Genomic DNA, 5,812 nt, shown 5'->3' with positions numbered 1-5,812 from the left:
TGGAAACTTCGGTAGGCCTGGCCACGATTTCAAGACAGGGAGATTTTTCAGTGACGGTTATTGAGAGTTTGACCGTACAAAGTCAATACAAACAAAGAAATTTGTATCCGCCCTGTGTCGAACAGGGAACCTTTCGCGTGTTAGGCGAACGTGATAACCACTACACTATGGAACCCGATGAAATGATTCTTTCTGCATGTTCATTCGGAAATGCACCATTTATTTTATACTGCAAATGTTTAAAATGCGGTTAGACATGTTAATTTTGGACACTGGGCAGTGGAAACTGCATCACTTTTTGGGGGTAAAAATTTAGGCGAGAAAAGCATATCTTTTCAAGTGGTTTTCAAGAAGAGGACAGTTTACGTGCAAGTAAAATGATATGAGCTAGGCAAAGGCTACCACCATACAGAGAGATGATAAGTTATGCTGTGCATTTGACGCTTACGACGTTTTGAGCATCTCCCTCCGACCCGCTGCTGTTATTTGTCTCCTGTGACGTCCTGTGTGGTGTGTCTTCACTGACCAGCACCTGTGGCTGAAGTGGTTGTGGAGGTGAACAAAGCTCTGCAGATTCCATGGAGAGACTCTGTAAATGCAAGAAAGGGGGATAAGGTAGGACAAGTACTTTTGCAATGCAAAGTTATGTGACTATGGCTAGCAAAATAGTGGGGAAACACCCAAAACATCTGACCCAAATATACACTGACAGAATGAGGAAGAAAGCTAGGAAAATCACTGCTGATAGTAAACACCCTCACAAGTGTTCTAAAATACTATTATTGCAAAATATTTTATTCCAAATGCAATCAGTATCCTTAACCAAATCAAGTGATAACTGAACTGAGCTACTATTTTTTCAAGCATCCCTAATGTGCTGTTGTCCGACTGGTTGTCTCTGCTGTCCTCCCAGTCGAGTGTGGTGGAGGGTTCACCGGCAAACTCACTTTATCAAAGCTTGGCCAGGTGGTGGGTCCCGGTCTGCTTTGGGAGGGTTGAGAGCTCCTGTTTCAGCACCCTTTCTAGAGACAGACGGCCCTGAGGAGGAGATTCAGTCATATATTGAGGAACTGGAAGACGTGTTGTAGACTGAGCCTTCATATGATGAGTTTTGTTCAGTGCGAGGGCCTGCCTCAGAACACCAAGAATCTCAAGATGTCTACCAGGCAACCGCTCTGCCTTTTTTGCTTATGGAGCCACCTGTAAAATAGAAAAAGCGTAGGGATGAGTGTCACACTCATGTAGGCAGTTACTAAACCCTAAGACCCAAATCTAAATAACAAAATTTACCTGATGACCTTCCCTGTCTTTGCTAAAAACATGAGGTGGGGTGGGGGAGCGTTTTCCTGCCCCCATATGTATTTTACAAAACGCCTGATGTGTTTTACAGCCTTCTGAAGTTGGCGTTTATCCCCCTTAAAGTAACATTTCAAACCTTGCTATCAGGTATTCTGTAAACCAGAGTTTAACTGAAATGTCAGGGCAAAGTCTTTTTCCTGCTCCTTTGCAGTGGGGGGCTAGCTTGCTGGACCTGTTTGTTGTTGGTTTTTTTCAGTTATGGCAGACAGTTGCGAAGCAATGTCTTTCTTATTAGACTCTTCCAGGATAAATTTTATGTCAGCCTTCTGTGAACACAGAACATTAGGTGAGACAGTGAGATTATAACAGAAAAGACTATTGACCACTCAATTCATAGGTCTGGCCACCCTACTCTCTGAAATGACAAAACAATGAGCGTTGTTTTTTACAAAAGTGCAAATGCTTACCACCATATTGTGGACAGCCTTCAAATAATGGTCGAGACGCTTGTATTTTTGTCCGTGGCATTGTGTCACTGGGCAGCCCAGTGGGCCAGCGTATCTGAATATACGGAGAAATACATTTCCAGCACAGTAATAAGCAGCCTAGTTTAGTGTAGTTTACACTGTGTCCATTCTTGAGATGCTGGGACATAGTGACAATGCACAATTTTTGTTTTGTTTTCTGTGGAGAAATAAGTCAACAGGAAATAGTGCAAAGTATGCAGAGTACGTTGCAATTATGATATTTTAAGTTATGGAGAATAGTGCAAAGGTTGCTGGGATAAGTGGCATTATGTTATTTTGTAGGTATATTACAATATGACCAGTATGTACAAATTATGGAAGTGAAAACACAACACAAAGTTAAATGAGATAAACCAATGAATCAATAAATGTTACAGGTTCAGATGTATTTGTCTTCCAACTTACACAGGTCTGCCTGTCTCTTTCTGTCTCTAACCTGAATAATCCTTGACATTTAAATGAATCCACATCTACACTTGAGTAACGGGAGACTGCAGTTACAATGTAACAGTTACAGTTACATAATTATGCAGCATTTTTAAATTTATTTGTATTATTCTTAGAAATACAACTTCAAGTTACACATGCCATGGGCTATAACGCACCCCAGTACAATCACAGATGCTGGCTTGTGAACTTTGCATTGATAACAATATGGATGGTCCTTTACCTCTTTGGCCCAGAGGACAGGACGTCCATGATTTCCAAAAACAATTTGAAATGAGGACTCATCAGACCACAGCCCACTTTTCCTTTTTGCGCTAGACCATTGCAGATGAGCCCGGATAAGAGTGGCGTTCCTGTATGTTGTTGATATATGGCTATCACTTTGCACGGTAGAGTTCTACCTTGCACTTGTAGATGTAGAAATGAACTGTGTTAACTCCCAATGGATTTCCAAAGTGTTCCTGAGCCACGTGGTAATAATGCCCTTAGATAGTGATGGTGGTTTTTAGTGATGTGCCAGCTGAGGGATGTCGTGGGCATTCAGTGTTGGTTTTCAGCCTTGCCAGATGTGATGGACTGGGAACAAAAACGTTTTTTTAAAAGTTCTTTCAAAAATTAAAGCCTTAAGATGAATCCAGGGTATAGGTGGCATGTCTAGAAAGTTCCATAGATCTGCATGGGCCGGGGAGAAGTGAGGGGCTGATGGAACAGAATAAAAACTACTGAAGATAAGAAGTTAAGGATATAACAAGACTTTTAAACAGTAAATATGTGTTTGTGTCCCGGGAGTACTACTTAAGTGGACTACCCAAACTACAACCTTTTTTTTTCTAGTCTTACCTACTCATTTTGGTGTCTAAACGTAACTGCTCTTGTGATGGTCTTTTGTAATTTATACTTAACTGTAACAGCTGCTGTCAAGACCGCCACAACCTCAACTGCCACGTGACCCGTTGGTTAGCTTTCGGCAGCCAACATATTTACGGTACAGGTCATACCAATTGCATTCATGAGAATGCTTTGCAACAGATTACAGATCTTAGAAGTAACAAATGCATGGATTAGTTAGTTTGTTGAAATTTGCTTAATGTGAAATTAAACGACATGTTGTGATCAAAGATAACTCCAGGATCCCTCACAGTGGGGCTGGAGGCCAAGGTGATGCCATCCAGACTAACTATCTCTTTGGATAATGCGTCACGGAGGTGCTTGGGCCCCAGAGCAATAACTTCAGTTTTATCTGAGTTTAACATTAAAAAATTACAGGTCATCCAGGTTTTAACATCCTGAAGGCATCCTTATTTTGCATTATTATTTTCAAAAAGCACTGTAGGATCACAGTAGGCCAGATTATTATCTTTATTAACAAGCAACACAGGTGTCACTAAAATACTTGATATATTCCCATTCTGGAACATATTACTTGTCCTGGAGAATACTTCAACAAAGGACTCAGCAGTATGTGTGGCTGTGGCCTAAATGAATGATGGCTCCTCATATGATGCAGCCGGGCGTGTACCAGGAGACTAATGGCAATGCCCGGCCAATGAGAATTGAGTGACCCTGTTGTTTTTTGCCACTTAGTGTTGTTCTTTACATATTCTAACCAAGTCTGTAATTTCCTAGAATTGAGCTAAAAAAGGTGGGGGCACATCATTGGGGCGAAGAAGCCGGATAAAACAATCAAGGGACAGAAAGGTGAGGATCAGTCAAAGAAAAGTAAAAGAAGACGTTTTCCACACCAAACGGGACAGTTGGGGACAATGGCGAGGTTTGTGGCTGATTTATGACAGCATACTCATGCATCCTTTGAGGAAAAACCTCGGCTGGTAAAAGCCTTTGTAGCTTATGGCGAAAAAAGTTAACTTCAGAACCTGCTGACAACCATATGGTACTACAAAGGAAAACTGCATTCAAACATTGTAGTCTTCACCAAGTTTAAAGAGCCAAAGTTCATGTGAATGGTGTCTTAATGAGCAGAGCTAAAACTGAAGATCCAAACCCATCTCCCTATAGATCAGTGTTTGATGGGCTAAATGACCTTTTACTTTGTTGTGTATAATGGGCATCGTCAGACACAAATAGTCAGGTCCACAGATCTGCCTCTCTGTGAACAATGTCTTGCAGCCCATTAGTGGCTACTAAAGGCAGTGTGCGGAACCACTCTGGACAGGAAGTATGTTCACACCTGTATGGGTTAGTTGGATGATGACATCTCGACTAGGGATGAGCGAGTACAGCATTATCTGTATCTGTATCCGTACTCGGACTGGGCGGGGCCTAAACCGGAAGTGGTCAAATTTAACCCGGAAGTGGGTCGGGTTCTCTTGAAATGTTAGGGTCTTTAACCGGTATTTTATTTAAGCATGCAATTGATATGAGTTGATCAAAAATTGTTATATTTATTGCTGATTTGGAAACTATTTACATGACAGCATCAAGCTTCAGATCAATGGTGTTGTCATGGTAACAAACATACGATATACAGTAGGTTGTGCAACAATGAATACAACCTATGCCGTTGCAATTAAGAAGTCAAATGTAATGAACAAGAGTTTTCATACTCAGTATAGCTTTCTTTTTTTAACTTTTTATTTTTTTATGATCATTGTGATTTTTTTGTTTTTGGTTCTTTTCTTTTTTTTTATTTTTAAAAGTATTTAGTTTAGTATTCTAAACTTGGAACCTTCTGCCATGACTCCACGTCTCAGCGTATACAACATGTTCCTTGGTCATGTTTGTCAGAACAACGGATCTCTGTCCGGTCAGCATGGACAGGTAGCCCATTATGTATCCAAGGAGCTTGGCATGTTCTTCTTCCTCTCCCCCATTGCAGGATACCCTTTCTACAAAACATAGCAAGATACAGTATATACAGTTAAGAATGTCTTAAAATCTACTGAAGAAGAAAAAATACTATGTAATTTAGGAAGTCTACTTACTTATCAGTTCCGGAATTCTTCTCCTGGCAATGACCATGAAATCCTTTCCCTGGACGGCAGTAAGCTGATTGTCTGTGAAAACAGTTTGACATGCATGCATTCAGATGACAAAATATATTCAGGTGAACCTAACAAAATTAGCATATGGTGCACAAGTTCATTCATTTCAGTAATTCAACTTAAAAGGTGAAACTAATATATTATATACTCATTACATGCAAAGTGAGATATTTCAAGCCTTTATTTGATATCATTTTGACGATTATGGCGTACAGCTTATGAAAACCACAAATTCAAAATCTCCGAAAATCAGCATATTATGCAAACGTTCAGGATTGTAGGCTCAAAGTATCACACTCTAATCAGCAAATTAATCTGAAACACCTGCAAAGGGTTCCTGAGCCTTTAAATGGTATTTCAGTCTTGTTCAGTGGAATTTGGAAGTTGGATGTTCTCAAAGTGCCGGATCAAGGCACATTAATAGAAAGTTAAGTGGATGTACACCACAACACCTGGATTGTTGCTGTGACGGTAAGCGTACCTGACTCATTTCCGTTTCCTGTGCTTGTGTGTTGACAAGGCGTTGCTGCTCACTCA

The 5,812-nt window shown here is 40.5% G+C and overlaps 1 protein-coding gene and 1 non-coding gene across 2 annotated transcripts in view; one reads left to right on the top strand and one right to left on the bottom strand.

The window, feature by feature from the left end:
- The window catches only part of LOC117952416 (coiled-coil domain-containing protein 8 homolog), a 182,124-nt gene that overhangs the window by 53,552 nt on the left and 122,760 nt on the right, over positions 1-5,812 (top strand). The gene's annotated exons all lie outside the window — the stretch shown is intronic.
- Positions 103-175, bottom strand: trnav-aac. Its single transcript has one exon. It is a non-coding gene; the product is annotated as a tRNA-Val (tRNA).

The sequence above is a fragment of the Etheostoma cragini genome, chromosome 11 (genome assembly GCF_013103735.1).
Source record: "Etheostoma cragini isolate CJK2018 chromosome 11, CSU_Ecrag_1.0, whole genome shotgun sequence".
Taxonomy (NCBI): Eukaryota; Metazoa; Chordata; class Actinopteri; order Perciformes; family Percidae; genus Etheostoma; species Etheostoma cragini.
This window is presented reverse-complemented; position numbering and strand designations above follow the sequence as displayed.